Source organism: Empidonax traillii, unplaced genomic scaffold, assembly GCF_003031625.1.
Source record: "Empidonax traillii isolate 1590-97213 ecotype Southwest subspecies unplaced genomic scaffold, ASM303162v1 scaffold984:size454904, whole genome shotgun sequence".
Classification (NCBI taxonomy): Eukaryota; Metazoa; Chordata; class Aves; order Passeriformes; family Tyrannidae; genus Empidonax; species Empidonax traillii.
This window is the reverse complement of record NW_020956177.1, coordinates 284,620-309,512: the sequence shown is the minus strand read 5'-3', so window position 1 is coordinate 309,512 and position 24,893 is coordinate 284,620. Positions and strand designations below refer to the sequence as shown.

General features: G+C 41.0%; 1 protein-coding gene across 1 annotated transcript in view; it reads right to left on the bottom strand.

Moving 5' to 3' along the window:
- The window catches only part of PPM1B (protein phosphatase, Mg2+/Mn2+ dependent 1B), a 57,562-nt gene extending 34,055 nt beyond the window's left edge, over positions 1-23,507 (bottom strand). Inside the window, exons 1-2 of the mRNA XM_027903596.1 lie at positions 23,289-23,507; positions 8,914-9,029 (exon numbers count right to left, since the gene is read on the bottom strand). The gene's annotated coding sequence lies outside the window, so the exon portion shown is untranslated. The remainder of the gene's footprint in view (positions 1-8,913; positions 9,030-23,288) is intronic.
- Between the last annotated feature and the right edge of the window lie 1,386 nt (positions 23,508-24,893).

Genomic DNA, 24,893 nt, shown 5'->3' with positions numbered 1-24,893 from the left:
CAAAAGGACTACTTTGCTACATTTGAAGAACCGTAAGGGTTCAGTAAGTTCTATGCTCATAACTTGTACGCTGCTGTAAGCTCTGTATTTTCAACAACATTCTCTCTTCTTAGGCACTACAACAGGATGGATGGTTCAAGCAACCAAACTAATCCAGAAAAATTCAATTATTTTCTGCCACTCTGAGGTCTCCAAACCAGCTTAGGAAACATAGATCAGACAAATGCCAATGACAGAAATGCAGAACCAGGAGCTGCTGCCAATTCAGATTTGTTCAAAGTATTGTGAAACTACACCTTAAGCAGTATCCACTAAATCATGAATGTACTCTGAAAAAGTTCTTAAAAAAAAAAAAATCTACTAAATCACTGTACTGGACTACATGGCAAAAGCCCTCCCCAAGAAGTCAAAAAGTTTCAGTAAAAATGTTGTTTCCACATCCAAGAACTTCGGAGAAAAAACCCAAAACATACAGAGCACAGACTCACCAAGTTGCACAAACAGCCTAACTGCCTCCTCCTAAATACAGGTTGTTCTAGGGCACAGACACAAAACGCATGACCAGAACGCAGCTCCCTCCATGCACTGTCTCCCACCTCAGAAGATCCCCCCAGCTAGGAGGATACAGGGTGCTTGCACGGTAGAGTGCTCAGGAGCCTCAGTGCTTCTGATGTTATTCCAGTGGCCTTTGGAAGAGAAGAACTCACAAAAGCAGCCCAGAAGATAAGCATTATGCTTTTCAGAAGCACGAGACTTGACCCCTCCCAAATGCTACTCTACAGAGGATGTGAGAGAGCATTCCTTAGACAGGGATGACTTTTATCCAGGGGACAGGTTGATTACAGCAGGGCAGATTGAAAAACAGGTATTTTGGGCTAAGAGTATTTTCCTCCAGAATATGCTTCTATTTATATAAATTCTACTGTACATATAGTTATACACAAGTGAGAAATACAGTATTCAGTGTCCCAAAACACAAAAGCACTTTAAGATGCATACTTCACCCCTGAACACAGCACAAAGAGGGGACACTACTTCTGCCTAATTCTGCACAGTAGTGACTCTTACCTCTCCAAATAAGCTCCACACTTTTTTCCTTCATACAACATTTAGATTCACGATACAACTTTGGGATAATAAGATATTATATCCAGCCCCTAATAAGTTTTGTGCAGAAAACACTCACATACACAAATGCCAATGTTTTGTTCAGACTGCTCATCATAAACTACATCACAAGAATAAGCCTTACTAAAGGCTTAGCAAAACTGCAAAATGTATTAAGCATTTTATTTGCGCTGCTTAAATCTTTGGAGTATGTAAATGTAAATACAATAAAAATACTTGAGTAGGACTAAGTCAGTTCAGTAAACTTTTCTGCTACTAAGACACCAGCACCCTACAGTAGAATTGTTTTCAATTGAACAAAAGTTAAATATTCCTTTGCTAATAAAGAATTTGAATTTCACCACATTTAGACTATTTTCTTCACAAGGTTAAGACCACACAGCTGAAGTCAACATAAGTAATTCATTACTAAAGAACTAAACCCAATATTCCAAAATAAGCACATGAAAAAAAAAAATCCAGAGAGACTTGAAAAATCCTACCATATTATTTTACAGAAGGATAGCCATCAAATGCTGGTCTTCCTGATGATTAAATATGCACTTAATAATCCTGGTAGCAAAGCATTAACGATCCTCAAGCTGAATCCTAATGTTTAAATAAACAAAACCCCCTACAACATCCAGTCCTTTGCAAGTTTCCAGACTCTGGTCAGAGGAGCACCAGATAAACACTGGGTTTATTCTCCCTCACAACCAGCTACGACTCTGACCTTTCATGGACAACCAAATCACTGCTGCTTTAAAACAAGTAAACAAACAAAGCACCTCACTGACTGAACATGAGCAGAAAGAGCTATGATCTAATGTGCCATGATTGCCCTTATGACAGCACAATAACACCACCACCCATATCACCCTCCAGAACTGCAAACTCTCTGTATCTGTGTGGGTCACACAGACGCTAAAAGATTTTGCAGAAGTAAAAGCAGGAGGGAGAAGGAAAAGAGCACTAATGTGTGCCACAGGTTAGCCAGTAAACTGCAGCCTCCCGACTGCATGTTCCCAGCATACAATAAATGTAAGATAACATCACTCTCCTAAGAGGCACTCATTAGCCTACCTGATTCTTCTGGGAAGGCAAGAGCACAGACCAAGGGAATGCACTAGTGCTCCAAGTTCATGCAGTAGTTCTTCCTACATATATGACAAATCCCAAACTAAACCAGGAGTTAATTGCTACTTAATTACTTGAGAAAATGTACAACTTTCACCCTAAAGAGAGAGTTGTTAATCCTTAGTAATAAAAGACTAATTAATTCCTTTTTTATATTTGCTAAGTGATTCTTTGTTCTCTAGAAAAACACTGTGAATCAACCAAGACTAGACAAAGTCTTGATTTGTGTTTTTGTGGGTGTGGGGTTTTTTTGTTCCCCACCCCCCTTTTCAATATGGAAGCTGCACTAAAATATTCACATTAAACAGTTAAGGGAAGCAGAATGAACTCAAGTTCAAAACTCACACCCAGGACTTCTCAAGCTAAATGTCTTGAAACATATACTTGGGGTTCCTATGAAAGTTTAGTTCAGCAAGTTGAAGTTTGCAGTTCAAACTTCCATTGCCAGTTAGTCATTTGAACTATTAAATGCTGAATTTGCAACAAGAAGCCACTATTATACAAGTATTTTACACTCACCTAAAAGTTTGATAATACCATGGGCTTAGCATTCTAATTAGGTCCGTACTTTTAAATATCACCTCAGAAATGGTGAACTTTTTGATACATATTACAAAAGTTATTTTGAACTCTCTTCCTGCAGACCTGTCTTTAAAACGTATTTGTAAGGCACCCTCTTAATTCTTAAATTCTCTGTGACTCACTTTGAGGTAAGCTTTAGATCAGTAAATTCACATTACAGCTGTGCAGATGTCCTGGCAGCAGTGGTAGCTTAAGTGGTATTTGCTCCCAGCAGCTCATTCCCGTTTCCATGCGTGTGGCTGAGCAGACGTACAGACAGTTACGCTGGTACAGGCGAACGCCTGAAGCACAGACTGCTCATCCAGCTGATGAGTAAATCAAACTTTGTTGAATTATACAAGCAGAAGATGAAGGAATACCAAAAGCCAGCCTTACTGGAATTCAGAATGCACGTATGCAATCTGTATTTGCCTACTGGGAGATCACTGGCAAGCACTTACTCCTCTGTTCTTCTGTAAGAAGATCAGATCTGTGCTCAGTGTAACTCAAGCAGGGAAATGTGGAATCATCTCTCCATCAGTTATGCTGGAGAGCTTTTCAAACAGCCAGCTTTAGGAAGAGATGAGGCTGAAGAGAGAGGCCATTTAACATGCTTCAGTAAAAACATCCAAGTACAAAACTCTCATTTTCAGTGATCTGATCTTTAGCTGAATTAAAGAGAAGGAATTATCTTCAAGAGTTAAAATGTTTTCCATTTGTATGTTAGCTTCCTTAAAAAAAAAAAAAAAAAAACACCTCAATTAAAACAACATAGGATTGTAAGCAGAGGACTCTGAACAAACACGTTTACTGGGGCTGCTAAGAATTTCAAGAGAAAAGCTTGTAGAAATTTCTAACTAGCTTTTATCTTATTGTACATAATAGCTGCAATGTAAGTAAAGTTCTAGATACACATTATGCTTTCCACAGCAATCCAGCAATTGCACATTGAGGAAGATGCATTTGTACTCTGTATGGGTTTGTGTTTTTTCTTAAAGCAAAGGGCAGAGTTGCAAACCTTCATCTTCCTGATAGGAATTCCAGCTCAGACACAGAGCGATATGCATGGGCAACCTAAGATGTTCACTATTACTGCCTATCGTTTGAGCACATTCCTGTAGTGTTTCCCCATGAGATAAATTTATTATCACATTACTAGCTAGAATACCTAGGTGGGAAGAGCTACTTAGTTTGAAGCCATCTGTCCATTTGCTGTCTTTGTTTACACTTGGCCTTCAAATGGATGTTTTTAAAAAATACAGTCACTACAGGTGGATTACTTATACTTTGTAAACATCCACCTGCATAAAACCAGCAGAAATCTCAGCCTGAGCACTGAATTAAATGTTATGAGAAAGAACCCACCACACCTGTCACTTGATAACATTACAAGGCACATTTCTTCTCAAGTCCTCTGGGCTAAAACAGCATGTCCCTAAATCACATCTCACTTCAGTCTCATCCACTCTACCTACTATAGTAGTACTAAAGGGCACCAGAGTCTATCACTCCTTTCCCCAAAAGAGCAAAGTGTTAGCAAACTATGGTATTAATCAAATTCAGAAGTAATCTTGCAAATAAAAACCTTCTCTGTTGATTATGCAGTAGAAAAGGCTTAGCTTTTTCTCGCTAAGCCTTTCAAAGAAAGGCTTTAGTGTAAAATCTTTAAAAAACTCCAGCTGAATCAGTCGCCAGAAAAAAAAAATTAAAAAATTCTACAGGATCAGCTGTCACAAAAAAGCAAGAGAAAGCACCCTATTTCAGATCAGCTAATTCAGTAGCAATCATGTGCATTTAGACAATAAAGAAATTTCATTACATGTAGGTAAGAAAGCTGACATAATTGTATACTTTGACTGCTAAAATAGCAAAGGGGACAGCTACAAAAATTTAAGATGCTTTAGCTGTAGGATACAGTCAAAGACAGTTTTCAAAAGATTAATATTGTTATAAGTGTCTCATATGAAATAGTCACAGAGGGGAGGAACAGATTATCTGCAGAGGCTTATCTTGACTAATTCTTCTCTGAACAGTATTCAGTGATTTTTAAGCCAGCTAAGAGCCAGAGTCCCCAAAATTATTTTTTCATCAGTGTAGACAACCTCACCCTAGTTCCCAATGGCCAGCAATGCACTTAGAACAAGTCAGCTTTTGAATCACGTTTTGCTACTATCACTAAAGCCTATAAGGAATTCTTTATCCTTAATACCCAAATCATATTTCTGCTGTTCCTGAAAGAAAAAAAAAAAAAACTCTCAAACCTGGTTTATACATGTTTTTCTGCACAGATCCTGTATTTAGAACAAATATCCCACAAAGGATTCTCAAAGGCACAATAGCATCCCATTTTGTCTATTAGAGGAATTAAACCATTACAATATATGCATGCCAACTCATCACATTTTTCCCTATCTTACACATATAATACACACATCCCTAAGTGGGACCCCAAGTACATTCAAAATTTAGAAGGCACTTAAACTCCACAAAGTGGGGTGGAAAATAAGCAAAAACATCATAATTTCACTTAGCACCAGGCACAGAAAATTTAGTAGCAATTCCCTAATGGTGATATGTTTGACAATGACAGAAATCAAGTTATATCAAACTTATAAGAGATAGCAAGAGTGGTTTTTCATCTCTTTATATATGATACTAACAATTAGAAGAAGGACTTTCCCTCTCTCCAAGAAGGTTCTTCCCTCATCCTGTAAGAACAAGTCTTCAGGTACAAATGCACTAAAACTGAGCCATCACAGAATGAAAAAAAACAAAAAAACCACCAAAACTTGGCCACTGCTGATGTGCAGACAGCTACAGAAGGCATAAATTCTCTGCCACACTGCTTAGCCACTTGGATCTATTTATGGCTTTTTTAAGCCATGTTACCACTTGCTAAATTTATACCCAACAGGAGTTAAATTAAATGTAAAAGAGGTTGTTCAACACCACAAAAAAATCACCATCACGTTCAAATTGGTAACATAAGAACACCAGTAGTATGAGCTGCCAAATATTAACACTTATGATGCTATAGGCATTTTAATGTTTACTGCAAAGCACACAACTTGGAAAGAGAGAATTCAAGCATCTGTTATGTCAACTCAAAGCCTACACACACACAATCTTCCAAAAGAACTAACTTAAATAATACAGGAACTGAAGGCTCCAAATAGGAATTGCTAAAATACATAGTTATTTTTATAACTCAAATACAGTTTTAGAATATTTTTTCCCTTTGTCTCCTCCATGTTAAGACAATTTTCCTAATTACTAGTAAAGTTACTTCAGTAACAGCACTGTATTAGTATTAAGAAAATTAGCACTTATAAATGTAAAGGAAATTAAAAATTTTTAAGAGGATCCATCTGTTTCAAAAGTCACTCCCTTATTACTAACACAGATTCATCATCTTCCTAAATCAACCTGGTTGAATTGATTTAATTCATGTCAAATAAGGCATATCTCAAAGCATTTTAAGGCAGTTATAAACAAATGCTGAAGACAAGCAGCTGATCCTACATGATATGTAATTATATACTCCCATACTGTAAGAGAACCAATACACCTGTAATCACATGGTATTCAATCCACAGTACTGTATAGAAAGTAAGGTTTTGGATCACAGATGACTTCTCAGACTACTTCAGAAAACACACTACTCCCCCTCTGCTCTTTCACAGCATGCTCTACTTCTCCATCAGGCTAGAGAAACTTTTTAAGAAAAAGTCTGAAGTCTAATCAAAAAAATTGCTATCTCTAGGAACTGCAGAGTGAAGCAAATTTCCATTACCTTTTTTTTCTGGCAGCAGGCTCCAGTATCGTTGCCTGGACACATGGAATCTTTTTCAGGTGTCTGCATTGAGGCTATCTGAACTGCTTCACTTGTCATCTAAACAGAGGAGTACTCGGCAAGAAGCAGCCATTTGGCAACTTTCAAGCCTAAATACTCAAAGTTTTGTCCAATTCGTACTGCAACTTCAGTTCCACAATAAATCACTTGGATTCACTTTCAATCAATACAGTTTAAACTCTCAATTTGCAATATATATTTCAATGCTGAACTTTCAGCTATCTCTATTGAGTAAAAACTGTATTAGTTTTGCCACTATGCAAGTATCACAATACGTGTCGAACTACACCTGTAAAAATTCAAAGGGCAATTTTGTCAATAAGAATGTTAAAACTAACATGCAAGAAGACCATGCCAATTTTCAAGAAATCACTATTAGAGAGGGTGCTTAAGGACATTACAGGCAGTTAATGAAGTAGCAATACGTCCACACAGGCTTGACAGCAAAAAGGATTCCGGGAAAGCAAGCATGTTAATAATTCAACATTCGCTTTATGCGACTCATCATTTCAGACATCAGCTGCAGGCAAATCTGGATAACATAGATTAAGACACCATCTCCAGCTCCACCAAAGGTTACTACTGCTCCTGTACACTGTTGGCTGCAAGACATGCCCTTGCTGGACTGAATGGTGATGGGAACATCTCAGCACAAAGACGTACTAAAAAAAAACCACATTAACTGTAGCAAGGGGGCAAACACTCTACTCTGTCATCCCATTTATAGAGACAACACGTCAAGACATTTTAAAATTATTTCTATATTCCAAAACTCACATCTCAGTCTTACTGCTTTACTCCACATAAAGCTTACCCTGCACATATTCTATACTTGTTTAACAAACTATCTGGATTAAACTAGGTATCCATTAAATAATCATGGCACACAAAGGAATACTCTTAAGTATTCAGGCTTTTGCAGAGCAACAACTGAAAGAATCAGATGAATTTAGCAGTTTAAAAAGAAAAGTAAGACATTTAGCTTGGGGATTACACAAATAGTTCAGTAAAACCTGCTACATAAAAAACAAAACGACAGTCACAAAAAGTCAGAAATAGGTACATGAATAGACAACTGCTGATCCAAGCCTTCAAATAGGTGCTGAATGCAGCACAACGAGTGCCAATTTCGGTAGGTTTCCACCCCCCTAAAACTGCTAGCATTAGGCAACCAGCTGCCTATATTAAGTGCTATTTCTACATTAGTCCCCAAAATATCTCTTAGATCCTTCTGAGTGACTACATGGGAATGTCTCAAACATCCCATCTACTGGTTTGGATTGGAAAGAACCTTAAAGACCCTCTAGTTCCAACCCACCTGCCATTGGCAGTGACACCTTTCACTAGACCAGGTTGCTCAAAGCCCCATCCAACCTGTCCTGGAACACTGCCAGGGAGAGGGCAGCCACAATTTCTCTTCCTATTATCTAATCTAAACCCCCACTCTTGCAGTTTAAAGTAATTACCCTTGTCCTATCACAACACACCCTGGTCAAAAGTCCCTCTCCAGCTTTCTTGCAGCCTGCTTTAGGTACTGGAAGGCTGCTACAAGGTCTTCTCTCTCTCCAAACATTAATAACATTCCATCAAACTGTGCATGTAAGCTGAAGGCAATGGCATCACCGCTGAATGATGTCAATGGCTCCTACGACTTGATCAGCACTCTAGCGTGCAGACAGGCGCCACCTGTGCATGTGCTTGAAGCTATGGCTTTACTGAAAGAAACGCATCTACCATTCCCTCCAAAATGCAGCAAACCTGCCCTATGACTCCCAATTACTTCCCAATGTTTTGAAAATGACCAAAATATCACTCGAGTGCATTCAGTGCATTCATTCTCTGCATTCACAGAGAATTACAATAAGCTCAGCACAGGACCAAAAAGTAAATAAAAAAGTTTACTAAAACACTGCCAGTTTAGTAAGACATTCCATATTGTATCATGCAACTTAGTATATCAGTTCTAGAATTAGAAACACCTATGCTACCCAAAAGGTAGCTCTGCACAGTAAACACTAAGCACAAGTAGCAAGCTACTTGACCATTTTAGTTAAGGAACACAGCCACTGCCAGCTTGTATGCCTCTGATCATTAGCACATTTCAGCAAAGTATTTAGTACTTAGTAAACAGTCATAATAGTCTGCAGGAATAGTATAATGTGCAAGAAGCCAGGAACTCAGAAACAGTCCCATTTTGCAGGTCTCACTATTCATGCTTTTTGTCATGTGATCATGGACAATTTTGAAAGTCTTACCTTGAATGTAGTACAAAAGCAAAACTTCTTTCAGATCTTTGTCTTTCTGATAGAGATTCACTTTAGAGACTCTTCCGTGTATATTAAGGGTGAATAAAGCAGAAGAGCCTGTGAGTCTGAAAGCAGTAAGATGGAAGAATTGACCAATTTGTCTCCTAGTTCAAGACAGTTTTCAGTAAAATCTGTAACTCGATAGCAACTGCTAAACTGAAACTAATAAACTCAATGAACCACTGGAAGAGGCCAAGTTAGTCAAGAAATTCCTATTTGCCTATGGTAATGCAGCAAAACATCATGTGAATGCTTTTCACTTGTTAGAGATGAAAGTATGAAGCGATTTAAGATATCAACAATTCAATGGCCACTACATGCCAAAAAACTCCCACTGTAAATACATATCCCCTTCACAGATATCTAGTAACCAAATCCATTTCCTAACCAGTAATACATAAACCACGTGACAGACAGAACCTGCATCCAATTATGTGTATGCATGCATGTCTAAGTGCAGAAATAATGGAAAAATCTGATATACTAATGCAATAGTTCACAAGAATATATCCAGATCCTGGATGCAAAGGAAAAGAAAGACTACAAGCTGAGATAGCAACTTATTCAAAAGCACAGAAACCATGACAAAGAAGCCTGTTACTGACCACTACAGATTTTTTTAAAAGCACAAGCAGAAACACACAAGTATTCACTAAGCTCTCTTGGTTACAAAAAAAGACTAATGAAGCTGCACTTTTCACAAAACCATGAGAAGGGCTACCACACTTAAAACCACCCAATATGTAATTTCTGCAGCAAGAATCTATGTAAAACCTTGTCCATTTTGGAGATGTTAATACGTAGCATCTAAGATAATAGGTTTTTTCACAGGCCTGGACAAAGAGGGGAGGGAACCAATATCGGAAAAACGAAGATTTAGTTCCACTATCCAACATGTTGCTTCCTCCTCCCTCCCCAATAAATTCAAATGCTCTACAAATTGCTCTGTTTTACCACAAGGTTCAGAATAACAAAGGCAAGAGATATTGTTAACTATAATATAGTTATAACTAGAATATATTTTTGACACTGAAAAAGAGAATTTTTCCTTTCTTTCTTAGATTACATGAGTTCATCCAATGAATTTATCTTGCCTATTCCATGCTTACTCAGTAGGCAGATTCCAAGTCTTGATATTAATGCTTAATATCAAAAACAGTCAACATGAGTGATTATGGTAAAGCTATTTTACTCAGGAGCACTAGAAATAAACACCATTCACACAAGGAATGAAGTTTAGAAATAAAACAGAAAGTATTGGTTAGTTTTGCTACTTAAGTCCCATCCATGGGTGATTCTTCATAGAACGACTGAGAGTGGAGGGGACCTAGGAAGTCATCCAGCTCCATTTCCTCCTCAAAGCTTTCTCAGTCAACACTGACCTCAGTCCCAGGTGCTTAGGGCTTTATCTACTCAGGTCTTGAAAACCTCTACAGAGGCTTACAGGTTATCACTTAAAATCTCTTAATCCTCTTTGCAGTAAAAATTTTTCAACATATATCTCCCAATTTAAATTTGTGGCTACTGTCTCTTGTTTTCCCACTGTGTACTTCAGTAAAGAGACCGGTTCCATCTTCCCGATATCCATCCTTGCCTATACCAGGATGGTTGCTACTACATCCTTCCAAAGCATCTCCAGGGTAAACAGCCACAAAAGGCTCTCACAGGTCACATACTCCAGCTCCCTGATCATATTGGTGGACTTGGTCTAAGTTTATCAGTATTGTTCTTCTTGAGGCTATGGAGCACAGGAGCAAAACCGGAGACAGTACTGCACACGCAGTCTGGGACAATGTGAAACAAATACCAACTAAAAGGAAATAAAGGAAACGAAGCTGTTTTCATGACTAGCAGGGTGAACTGCTGACTTCTTTTTAACCTGCTGTTCACCACTACCAGGTCCTTCTCAGTAAAGCTACAACCCTACCATTCTGCAGCACAGTTACCAGTCCTGGAAGCAAGCCCTGGCATGAGCCCTTGATGAACATTTTAAGACTTTGACAGACCCCTTCCTCCAGCGTGAGTATTTCAGGATGGCCACCTGCATTTGAGCCACCCACTTCTGTGACTACCACAAACTGATGAAGGTGCATTCCACCTCTCTCTCTGGGCCACCAATTAAGATATTAAAAAAAAAAAAAAAGTAAGGGTAGGTCACAGTAGACCCTTGAGGAGCTCTAGTTTAACTGCTGTCCAGCCAGAGTATGAACCATGGGCCACCCTCTGAAATGACTCTTCAACTGTTTTTCACTTGTCCAGTCATCCTCCCATTCAGACTGTAAATAGGAGTATGTTGTGGGACACCAAAGTCTTGCTAAGGTCAAAGTTAAAAAAAAACATCCGAACTGCTCTACCCTCAGTTGAAGACCTAGTCATTTGACAGAAGGCAGTCAGATTGGTCAAGTGTGACTGACCCTTAGTAAAGCCAGGTAGACTGTTCCATGCACCTTCTCTTTCAAGGGCTCAAAAATGTTGTGCTACAGGTTGATATAAATTACTTACTGATAGGGCTATCCAAATAGAGCAGTATTTAATTCTTTTATCAGGTGAAACAGAAGGGTTTCTTTATTATATAACATAGCAAGGATGCCTGAAACAGTGAATAGGAACCAGCTCTATGCTTCAACAATTTGCAGAATTCAAATGTTCCGAAACCTAAATACAAGAAATTTGTGCATAAAAAAAGCAGGTCTCAACATGTGAAACACAGCCATAAAACAATTGAGTTTCTGGATAATTTTCAAGGTACCTTGAAGTACACAGTATATACAATAATAGCAGAGATTATAAAAGGGAAAACATGGTCTTTGTAACTGTCTAAAACTTACTACAGAAATAGGTGGTTGAGAAAGGGAAAAGAAAGAAGTGAAAAATAACAGCAAATAACCAAGAAAACTCAAACATGTTTCATTATGGACATTATAACAAATTTCTGGAATTCAGATTGCTTCCATCTTTACCAATAGTCTGAATTTTTCCCCAACTGTGTTGCAAGAAAATGCATTTTACTGACACATCTGAAAAGGAACAAATAGAAGAACTCCTGGACACAGAATCCGTCAGTGCCTGACAAACAACTGCAAACTCTATTCTTTACTAGTGATGACATTACTCATGTTTCACCCAAAATAGTTCAGTCATTTTGCAGTTCATCAAAACTTATGCTTGAAACAGGCAGTGGATAAGATACTGTAGCATTAAGCAGTGAACACCACCACAGTGGATGAGCTTAGGCAGTCCTCTTATCCCCTAAGCAAATTTGCAAATGTGACAAAAAGCACAGAAAAACAGCCTGACTTGCTCAGGAGCTTTCTGGCAAACTCCTTGCCATGACCTTCACTATGCAAAGTTTTGGTTTCTGTTGTATTCTCGTGCCTACAGATATTCTTGTCAGCAACTGCTGGTATTTAATTAAACCAGAATGACTACTGTGAAGGGAGTCATATAAACATCTGCAGCAGGCTATGCGTTTGGGGAAAATCCAAAAGAGGGGATGGACCTTTTAATTTAGTTATAATAGATGTTTTGATGTCAACATTTAATTGCATGACCTTTTTTCTTTAGGATTGCTTTAGGATTTTCTCTAGGATCACTGTCCCAGTTATGTGACTTCTCTGTGGTCTTCTCTTCATCAGCAATAACATTCCAAGTAAATACAGTACTTCCATTTACAAGATACGTCACCAGGTATTCAAGAACCAACGTTAGTAACTACACAAGAACCTCCTTTGAAACATCTCAAGGTGCAATCTTACCATAAATTAGGATAAGCTAAACTGACAACTGTTGTAAGCCCACCTCCGGCCACGCGTATTTTCTACTCCAACTTTTGCATCATCTCATATCCCCATAGAGCAAGGTGATTCAAGAAGCTAAACTAAAAGAAAATTAATCTCAGCAATACATACCCAACATATGCACATGACCTAACTTTCAACACGAGACATAGCTGAGTATCAGCATGAGAAGGAAGAGGATCCTGCACATGGTCAGAAGCAGAAAATTGCAGAAATACAGCAGCACTAAGACACTCATACAAGAGTAATCATACAAGAACCTCTTCCTTAACGAAAGTCGGGATTATGAGTGAATTCCAGAAGCAAATGCCTGAGTGCATGCAGAGGTCTAACAAAAACTCTCTTTTCTGTACTGTATCAACAGTGAAAAGTGGTGAAAAACCAAACTATTCTAAGGACCTTTAACTAAACAGAGGGATACCAGATGCTTACCAACTAGGCAGCTTGTAGCAGAAATCTGTTTGCGTAGAGAGAACAAACTCCTCATAATGAGAGACAAAACCAAAGCCATATTATGTACAGTGAGTCAGCTTCCAAGAAAATGCTATATCCATTGTTTTTAAGCAGCTGCAAAGTAGTAATATCCAATGTGTCTAGTACCCAGCACTCTCATCAAGGTAACATAAGAGTTAATGACTAGAAACCAACACAGAATAAATTCAGAATTAAAAACTCATTTTCAACTGAATTACATGCTAGCTACTTGAGCTGTCCTTGCTCCAGGATTTTGAAGGCACTACCTTTCTTCACTGGTTGAACCAAATGAGTCTTATTGCTTTGTCCTTTTTTAATTTGAAAATAGTTCTGCATCGCATCAGCTCACTCTAACTTTGCTTTTCTTGTCTAAATTGGCAGTTTAGTCCCAGTACATACTTTTCGTCATCCAAAGACCTTAGAAGAATCTTTGCTTCCTCAGCAACAGTGAGGCAAGTCTACTAATTCCATAACACCTTACATTCAAAATATTAATAGATGCACTAAGTTTTCCACTATCTGCAGGACTTATATAACTTGGGACGAAAAAACCCAGCAACTTGCAAAGTTCAGGAAAAAACACTATAGACTAAATCTTCTCTCATTCCCCCCCAGCCCTTATCAGAGGATACAACACGAGAAAGAGCTCAAAGGAACCAGACATAAACAAAAAGGACAGAGAATGAAGACTAATACCAAGAAGCTCCTCCCCATCTCACCCAGCAATGTCAGTGGTCAACTTACACTTGCTGGGTTTTACCCATGCTAGTATCAAAGAGTCAAGGTACCTCTGAAAAGCAAACAGTTCCAGGAGGTAGTGGTAGGCAGCAGCACTGCATATCTGCTGATAGAAATCTTTCACATGATGAACTGACAAATGAACAGAAAACAGAACCCCGTGATGAGAATAAGAAAGAATATCCCTCGATGAATAGTGTGCTCTGCCTACTCAAGTATTAGCTAAAGTTATTAATGAATTCATGGCATAAGTTCTTTCGAAAGCATTGTAGTTTTCTTCCTTACTAAGAACACTACCTTTCATATCCTCTCCTGTCATTAAACACAACTGAGAATATATGGTATTTTTCAAGGAAATTTTCTTCCAAATATGAATTAATAAAGTACAATTGCAGAGCACCTTCCACAGTGACATTTTTCTGACCATGTGAAATTCTGTTTCCTGCCATCGGTAACATCAGTACACAAGCTAATTTCAAGAATCCTGAACTATGCTGAAATTTTATTTCTTCCCCTCTGACTCCAGAAGTAAGGCACCATTTTCATTTCACAATAAAAAATCAGAAATGGTTTTGACTGTTTGTAACCTTATCCTCTGCCCTCTAAAAGTCAGATATGCTAAGTCGACAGCATTCCTTTTTTTTCTTTAGATTAAAATAATACTGCACCAAGAGTCAAAACCACAAAATAAGCTGTTTTGTTTAACAACAGCTACTATTTTGAGTTCATTAAATATTTTAGAGAATTTCTTCTCTGGCACAGAACTTTGTGTGGTGCATTCTAGTTAAGAAGGTGAGAAGTCATCCTACTGTATGTAATGTTACAAGCCAGATACTGGTCTTCACCAGCTCTTAACCTCCTAATCACTTTCATGTTCAAATACCGTAAGAAAACACATAGAAGTATAGACAGGGTTCAGCATAAGACAAACCAAAGGGAAAACAGAAGTAAAATAAATTTATTGCTTACCATGATATAAAAGTAGGATACAAAACATCATCATCATTATGGCAGAGTCCTAACAATCCTTTCCTTCCACATTGCATACAAACCTAATTATTATTTCCATTTTAAAACTCAGGAAAAAGTTAAACTATCGCTTTTACCACTTATGAAAACAGAAGTGAGCTCTCAAGGCCTGCCTGCAGAGGACACTGAACAGCTATTTGACTCTAGCAAACACGAAGAAACATCTCTTTCCAATGTAACCATCCACAAAGTGGTGTGCTTGTCTTTTCCTTGATCCCACAAATTACAGACACATTAAACTGCTTCCAGTGTCTTTACATTGCAAGAGATGCACAGAATCTAAGAAGCCTGGTTGGAAAACACCAGAGAAAACAAACAATTGCTATTATTAATGCACTTTTTAAATGACTGAATGGTTATGAACTTGAGGTTATCTTTTGAACAGCAGTTTGAATTGTGGTGCACTTATGGAGCATTTACACAACAGGTTTCACATTCCCCTCTTCCCCCCAGCTCTACCTATTGTTTTCACAACAGTGTTCTCATCTTATTTATGTATAAAATCTCTATTATTTGAACTCTTATGTACAACCTTCCACTAGCTCAGATAAATTACTCCTCAGAGTAATATAATCAGATACAACCTAGACTTTGCATGACACTATCCACCAGCCTAAGCGATCAGCAAAGAAAACAGCAGGAAAGAGATCATCTCAGAGAAAAGGAAAAGTGAAACAAAAAAAAAAATCTTACTGTAATATGTCTCCTGAAAAAGTTATAAAGGCACAGAAAATATGACAAGCTAGTAAAATGGATAAACATCCCATCTGAGGAGTCCATTTGATACATCTATAGGCAGTAGTCCTACAATTACTGAATAACACTCACTGGGTGTAAATCCCACCTGTAATTAGACATTGGTAATAACCTCCTTAGGGGCGTCAGTTCAGTTCTTACTGACAACACCCAAAGTGAGACATCCATGAGTCTTAACAGGCTATATTGTGCGTTGGGACTCTATGGAGCTGGACGGAGCTGCTTTACCTTCTAAGATGAGGGAGTGAACACTACCTGGGGGAGTCAGTGAACTACCTCTATTGGGTCTGGATTCAAGTTTTCCAGTAGCTGAAGTAAGAAAAGAACTTTGTGTTTCTTTTGACTACGCACACCAAAAATAAGTAGCCTTTTCCTGAAAAGTCAGCTATAAACAATTTTTATCAAATGTCCCACAGAGAATCAAAATTAATCTCAGACAGTAGAAACCAGTGCCTGCAACTAAGTACCATATCTGAAGTGAGGTCTTGTGCACAAGCTGGTATGTAGAGTACTTTTTGACCAGGATAACATTTTCCTGTCAGGAACTAGAACAAATAGTACAGATGCATATTTTACTACTATACTAGGAAAACAGAGAGCAGGAGCAGACAGGACACAGAAAAAAAACCCTGATATCTGTGCTAGATTCACCTTTCATACCTTTAGAGAAGCTCTCTGAAGTCAGTGCTTTGAGTATAGGCACACTTCAAATAGAAGCAAAAGGAACAATTTCTTTAGCTTTATACACTGAAGACAGAACTCTCAAAACAGCCTGCAGTACCACACAGTTTCAGTACAGTACTTCTCATCTGAAAAGTTTCAAAGCACATTACAGTTTCAGCAGTTTTGCAAGGTCACAAGGGCAATCACAAACACAAGTCCCCGCCCCCTCCAACTGCTAATCCACCACCCTCAAAATCCAGCCTAGCTGTGCTCCGGAGACTTCAGCACAAACATTTTCAAAACCCTCACTCACTTCTCTCCTAGAGTCATGGTCCCACACTACTGTATGTGGTACTTTCTATACATCTGCAATATACAAAGCCAACTTCACACGTGTCTACACTTATTTGGAGGTGGTTTAATAAGCATGCTGGATACTCTTGAGAATTTTATTCCATGAAGAATAGGTTTTTAGTATCCCTTAAGAAGCTGCTGTAGGAACATCATTTCCTATTTCTAGATATGTTACCTGAAATGTTGTGGGGGATATTTTTAACTGTTCTGAAAGACATTTTGAATAGTGTTAATTATTAAAAAAACCAAACAAACATAACAAAAACTACAACAGTGAAACAAGAGATAGGATTAGTGGAAAACAAAACAGCAGCAAGCCAAGCCATATGTGTTGTATTTCCCCACAGTTTTACTGAAACTGGTCAGAACTCATAAGTTAACACAAAGGTAAATATTTCACAAGTAATCAGGTCCTGTGAGTTTTTTGGAAATAAACAGTCAGGTCAAGGAGAGACATCCAAACTACTGCCCCTTGAGGACAAGTGCAGTAGAAGCTCAAGCTATGTTAACAAAACCAACTTCCCATACGTGACAGCAGGACAGATAGTGCCCCACAAGTGCAAAAATACTTTCAGAGCTCACAATACAGCATACACAGTAAAATCCAACCACAAGAGACAAAGTCACAGGAAGTCAGGCCCCATAACCTGCTGCTCACATAGCTAGTTCTATTCTTGATTAACTGAAGAAAAAACATGAAAAAACTACTTCCCACAATTTATAGTAGTTTTAAGGCCAGTCATTTTCACACAGAATTTCAAAACTAGGGACAATAATTTGGGAAGAGACATTCAGTTACCAGTCAAGATAAACAAGCAATCCCTAGTCAGAGAGCAGCAAGACAATCTTTGCAGTCCTGACAACAGCACTTAGGAGGCAGCAGAAGGCAGAACCCACTCCCCTGCACAGCTCAACACCCTTTGCAATGCTCGAAGATCTAGAGACCCAGTTGGTACATCTATGCTGCCACTTCAGTTTGAATCAGCAGCCTGTTCTTCAAGCAAACATGTCACCCCACTTCCGTACTTTGGTTCACATCTCATACAAGTTCCTGAACACAGTATCTGGACAACTCCAAGATTAACCTAAACCAAAAATCTGGGAAAGCACCCAATACCCACTGAAGTTTGGAGCATACACAGTCCACAGAATCAGACTACAATAAAGAGCCATGAAGTAGACACACTGTGGACACAATCTGCCTAAATTAGAGCTTCACTCTACAACCTTCTTCAGTTGTTGCATACTGCTTGCTAATGTAAATATAATCAATGCAGCAGATACTGTCCATTCATTTATGACAGTTCCAAGACACAGTAACTAAACCCACAGACTTAAGCTGTCAACACACACCTAAAAAGCCCTAAAAGGGAGGGCTGCACTTTGAGGAATTTGAGTGTTCCTTTCCCTAAAATAACAATAGCAGCAGTGCACCACTACTCTTTGTTTCCCCTCCTTTATAGGTTAGGAGTTTCAAAAGCTAAAGGGATACTTCCAGAAAAGTTCTCTGAAAAAAGTAAAACAAAACAAAACAAAAACAAAACCAACAACAACAACACCCGAAAACAAAACCACAAAGAAACAACAACAACAAACAAAACAAAACCACAACAACCCCAAAACCAACAAATCCCAAGATCTACACACTTCATGCATCACCTACATTTACTGTTTTATAAAACTTTTAAAATAACACTGAAAACCCAACCCAATAGCTCACATCAATGGCTTCACTGGAGGTGGGTATAGGAAAGGAAGAGCAGCATGTGCTCAAAGGTGCTTTTTTACTTACCCATCAGCTTAACCAACAAAGCTGCCAGAAAAGAGCTTTTTTTCTTTTTGAATAAGCTGACCGACATAATATTCATTGTTTCACTTGAATCAAAACATCAGTTCTTTACCAATAGTTTCATTGAGATGTTTTCTCCAGTTACCAATTTTACTTTTTCTATACCAAATTTCAAATACAAGATGATGAGTTTTGAACACATAATACCTGATTTTATCACGACCAACAAGCTGGTGAGAACAGACCAAAGCAGTATTGTATTAATAAATTATAAAAAGGTGTTATCTCCTCTGCCCGACAAGTCATCATCTTACTTCATTACCTCCTTGATAAAAACAATTAATTCATATGCTAACAATGCAGAGCCATGTTTGCTCTACATTCAGTAGAGGCCAACTTCCTACACTGGGGCGCAGACACAAAAGTAGGATTATTGAAGACAACATTTTCTGTTAACACACTAATCCCATGAAAACTGCCAAGAACAAATGAGGGTTTCCTTTGTGATTTAACTGGAAGTTTGTAGTTATTGACTTGTCATTACCATACACACTGAAGAGCCATCTTAAGCTTTCCAGTAGCCTAGTATGAAACATGATGTTTTTCTGACCTGTTTCCTGCTAACTCTTGTGAAAATAGACTGAAGCACCTACTTGTACTATTTATTTGAAAGAAAACTCCATGAAAAAGTTATTTCCCATCAAAGATGAAGAGAACCTATGGCATGGGATAGCAGTGGCATAATAGTAACGTTAATGATGACCTAACAGTGCATGAGAAAGAGTCGTGGATGATATTTTTCCTAGCAGAACAGTAACACCTGGGCCTGAGTAATTTCCCTCAAAATGGTAAGCAGGGCTGTTTTCTGATGAGATATGGAGTTTTCCCTTCTATCATTTTCTACATTAAAATATCTTTGTGCCTTCTCTCCCAACACAGGGTGTTCTAAGAGACAGAAGACTAATTTAACCTACGTTCACTGGCAACTCTTGCGTTTCAAGATGCCAATAATGTCTCAAGAAACTGAGATGCACTGAACTGCTCATCTCAGGAAACTGGAGATGAGCTACCCCAGCTCAGTGAATTTCCTACCATCTCACGTGAAGATTTTCAGACCAGTATTTTTTTTGAGTGACGTTCATTGATTCTTCAGAATTTTATTTGACTTATAGCACACAATACAAATATGAATCTGCACAGGATTGGCAAATTTTAAGCAGTTTGACCAAAGTTTCCCATACTAGATATCTGCCCAAAGCTCAAAGACATCATCCGAATAGCTAGGGATGTTGTGAAGTTGCCTGTTAAAGAAAAACAGTTTTGATAATCTTTTTGGAAACTCAGCATCCTTATTCTTACTTCAGGGACACATCTTTCAGTTTCTCTTTTCTGGGCTTCTATAGTCAGATGCCATTCTATTTGGGTGGTGCTTTTTTTTTCTTTTTCTTATTAATAGGCTGCAATACCTGGTCCAGATTTTGACATTAAATTCCCTGAATATTATATGCCTACCAGATATGTTGGAGACAGGGCTAAAACAGACCCCTCTTGAAGTTTCATAGAAGATTTATCCTGCATTCACACTGCTAACAGCCCATGAGAAGGAAGAAATAACCATTCACCCCCTGTACAGCTACAAGCCAGATCTTGAAGACCATCAAGCATAAATGGAAGCACAGAATGAAAAAAGTACTAAACAGTAAAGGACCTAAGATAGGAAAAACTTTTACTTCAACAGTTTTCTAAAGAAATCACCATTGTTCTCCTCCAATTTACTGATAAAACCAATATTCAGATCAAATCACTTGGATTTCTAAAAGGCACAAGATCTAAAGGATGTGTCTTCATTTTCACAGAAAGGTGAAGTGAAACACTAGTGCAGCAATGAATTCAGAGAGATCAGAAAACTTGTTGGACAAGGTGGCAAGAACTGAAAAAAAAACAAAAGCCAGACAAAATAGAGCATATTTGATTTAATTAAGGTGGTGGGTAGAACAAACCAACACTAGAGAAAAAAAACAACTACGGGCACAAAGATAGACACAGCCTAGTACAATCATCACTCTCCACAATCCACACATGGAGTCTAGAGATTGGATTCTTTCATCAAGGCTTTCCCATTCATTTGGAAGAGACTGGCAAAAACCAACGGTTAGCTAGTTATTTCCCAGTGCTGACTGGAAAAGAATAGCCATTTAACACTTCCTAAGCTCCAGCACGAGGCCTTCATGGCAGATTTAAGCATTCCTACTGGACTGATGATCCAAGACACTAACAAATGATCATTTTCATTTCTAGTTTTTTTCTGACAAGTAAAAACCAAACAAAACAACAGAAACCACAATGACAAGAAAACCCCATCCCTGCCCCCCAAACACTATGGCAGCATTCATCCAGGTGTGCTGCAGTTTGCTCTGTTCCAAATGGACAGTACTGGCTGAACACTGTCCTACCCCATCCCTTGCTGCAGCCTAAATAAACCCTGCTCCAAAGACTAACACAAATAATTCAAAACCAGATTTTTAAAGTCACTACTAAGAGTGGATTTTTAATGCCTTTCCCTTTTGTAATATGGAGGCAACACATTCATGTAAGAAATACTCCCTACTCTCCATCAGCCTCCCCTAGGGCAGTAGTTCTTGACACTGAGAACCTCAAACACACAGATTTCACAAGCTGTAATTTCAGTTGTGATAGGTTTATATTTCTTGGGACAGGGTCTCAAGTTTAGTAAGCCAGAAGCACACATTAGTTGATCGTCACTGGAAAAGTGTAAGTGAGCAATGACAAATGCACACCAGAGACAAGAAGAGAACTGTATTGTCCAGGATAATTACGAGAGTACTCTTCTCTTTCTCTAGTTCCCTGCCTCACTAACTGATCACCTCATGGCTATCACAATAAAACAAAAATGGATTCTCTGCACCCTCTATGCAGCCCTTTCCATGCTACATTAATTACATTTCCTTCATCTGATGTTAGGTGCTGTAATTAAATCACTATTCTATGTAACAGCCCCCTCTAAATATCTGTGTAGAACAAGAGATGGGCAGCTACGGAAGCAAATAATACATACTAACACAAACTTGTAGAACGTGGGATACACACATGCAGTTATTCCTCATTTCCACCTGAGCCAAGCAGCTTTCCATTCTAAATGGATCGTCTCTTCACAAATCTTCAACCCCCAAATGTTTATGCACTAACCCTCTCTCAAACACAAGTCCAGTACAAAGACTCCACACCTTCTACAGACGTGCACTCAGTTAAGTGTTAAGGTCTACAAAATGCACGTAATAAATACACATAATAGACACATTGGAGCCCCTGAGCCCACACATGCATGGGGGCTTGTCTATACCATATTAAGTGCTTTTAGTGAGCTGCTGACCTGTCAACACCGTTATGAGTGCTAGTTTCAGCAACAGTTTACCCTTATAGTTAATGGAAAATTTACCCAGTGAAACAAACAGAACAAAATAAACAAACAAAAAAGGGCACACTTTACCAGAAACCCCTTGACTGTTCTGTAGCCTCCTTTAATTCAATAATATTTATAACAGTGATAAATTGCCTCATATTTATTCACTTTTTTTAGTTTCACTAGACATCACAACTGTAAAATACTTCTCTCCATACTATGAACAGCAAAGAATCCCATAGACTCCAACCCGCTCAGGACCCACCTGGGACCCTGGAGTCAGTCCATCATCCCTCCCCCACACCATTTCAACTTTTCATAGCCTCAGCCAAAAACGCCTGCCTCCTCTCTCTATACACAGACTAACTAACTCAGCAATACGAAAACTCCAGTTTCCCTTTTGCACAAATACCATTCCCCTGATACACACATGTATACATAGCCTAACATAATCTTCACCCTGCATATGCATAATGCACACAAATTCATCCTTCCCCCCTTTTTCAAGCGTACCCAAATACCCACTCAAGCCCCCTCACTTTCTTATAATCCACAATAATCCTTGGAACCCATAAGAAGAGTGCACTGATGTCCTCATAGACAGAAATTTAGACTGCCTGGCACCTGTTACAAATATATATACACCTACGGTTCTACAGCTCACCAGGACCATACACAAACTTTTCTCTGAACAACACTATCGTGACCTCAACACGTGGCATTTGCTACACATCTTCCCATTTGTATTCCATGGATCAAACCACAAATACCCAGCCTTTCCATTTCATCACAGGTGAGACAACAACTCACAGCCCCTCTCACGTTCCCAGGACACAGACCACGCTGGTTGCTGCACTGCCCCATCTCCACACACCGAACACAAAGATCTCTGTGCTGGTGACAGCCGGGCATCTCCCTCAGCTCCCAGGGAGAGCAGCAGACAAACCAATGCACAGCAGTAGGAACACACGCATGCCTTGCTGTCCACATTCCAGCTCATATTACACACGAAGGTCTCGCACATTAAGTCTAACCACACCGGCCACCAAACAAAACAAGTCCAGAACCTTGTAGCAACCTGTTACCACTGTGCCTGTAAGCTGTACACAGCCTTACCTACCACCCAAAGACTCCCTCCTCCACAGTTTTCAGGAGCCAGCCCACTTACCACCTTAGTTCTCACAACAAGCCTGTTTACCTATCGCTCCCAAATTTACAGGCCTTCATGTACCACTACTCCCAAATACATGTGGTTTCACCCACCACACGTACCCTCACGGTATAAACACATCTCTCAACCTACCGCAGCACATAAAACAAGACGGGCAACGATTTTTCCAGCTGCCTCCAACCCACCAAAACGACTTCCTCCTTTCGAAGAAGGTATTACTGTAAATTATAGTAAAAATATATCCACCGGGGTCGCAGAGCCAGCAAGCTCCAAACTACGAGAAAGAACTGCCTTCAACTCCTTTCCCCCAAAGGCTCCCAGCCACTGCCCATCTGCTCATGAGTTCATCCCGTCAGAAGCACCCAGGTCTCACGGTAAGCTTCTCCCCTCGATCCCGGGGCCATGCCCGCCACCCGCCCCCTCCCACTGCCCGCACCCCCGGGTGGTCACACCGGACCGGGCCAACGCACGTGCGCGGGCCAGGCCCTCGGCCCTGCTCCCCCCGCGGCCGCCGCCACACGCCGGGCACCCCCGGCGCCCTGCCCGGCGCCCTGCCCGGCGCCACCCCCGCGGGGCCCGGCCCGCCGGCTCCCCCGCCGCGCGGAGCCCGGCCCGTGTCAGCGCGGCCCTCTCCGCTCCCCCGCCGGCAGGACCCGGCGGTGTCCGCTCGCTGCCCGGGGGTGAGCCGGCCGGCGCCGCAGCCCCGGCCCCGGTCCGCCCGCTTAGCCCCTTCCCCCGCTCCGCCCCGGCCCTTCCCTGTGTACCTGCGGGCCCGGCGTCCCCCGGCGGCGCTGCGGGGCCCGGCGCGGGTGCGGGGGATGCTGGCAGGGGCTCAGGCGCTCGCCGCCCCGCGCTGGCCGCCGCCGGCCGCCGCCGCCGCCCGGTCGCGCACTCGGAGCGCCGCCAGCAGCGCGGACATGTTGGAGCCGCCGTGCCCCCGCCCGCGTCACCGCGCTCCGCACGGGCCGCACCGCCGCGCCCGCCCCGCACCGCCCCCCGCCGCCGCCCATTGGCCGCCCGCTCCGCCGGCACCGCCCCTCCGCACTGTCATTGGTGAGCCGTCAGCCGTTCACTCGGCGGCTCCTCCCAAATGCCCTTCCCTGATTGGGTCTCCCCGCTTTGTTATGGTAACTATTGGCTGCGTCTCTTGTCAATCAAGACGCTAGCGCACGGGCTCGGTCTTTCTGCGCACTTTTTTTTTTTTATAACCGGCCTCGCAGCCTCGGGGTAGAGCTGACGGAAGCGTCTGTCAGCGAGCGTCCTCGCCCCTCCCCGCCTCCCTCCCGCCGCCACATCCCCTCCCTCCCGGCGGCGCGGTTTGCCTGCAGGCCATTGGCTCCCACCGCCGCCACTCCCGGAGCCTCTCTCGACCCCGCCGCCGCTCCGCCAAGTGGGCGGGAACCGGCCCGCGGGGACCTCCTCCTGATTGGCCGCCGCCCCTGCCAATCAGGCGGGGCCGGCGGAACCGCAGAGCGCGGCCCGGCCCGCGCGCGGCGCCGCTCCGCACGCCGATTGGTCGCGGGGCGGGCGAGAGGCGCGCGACCTCCCCCGTGCCCCACGGGGGGCGGTGGCGAATACCCGTATGTGCGCGCGATGACATCACCGCCAGCCAATGAGCGCACGCGGGGGTCGCTCGAGGGAGTCGCTGCGCCGCGCGCGCCCCGGGGGATGGGAAGCTGGAAGCTGGGACTGGGAGGCGGGGTCGCCGTCGGACCCGGGACGGGGTGCGGGGCTGGC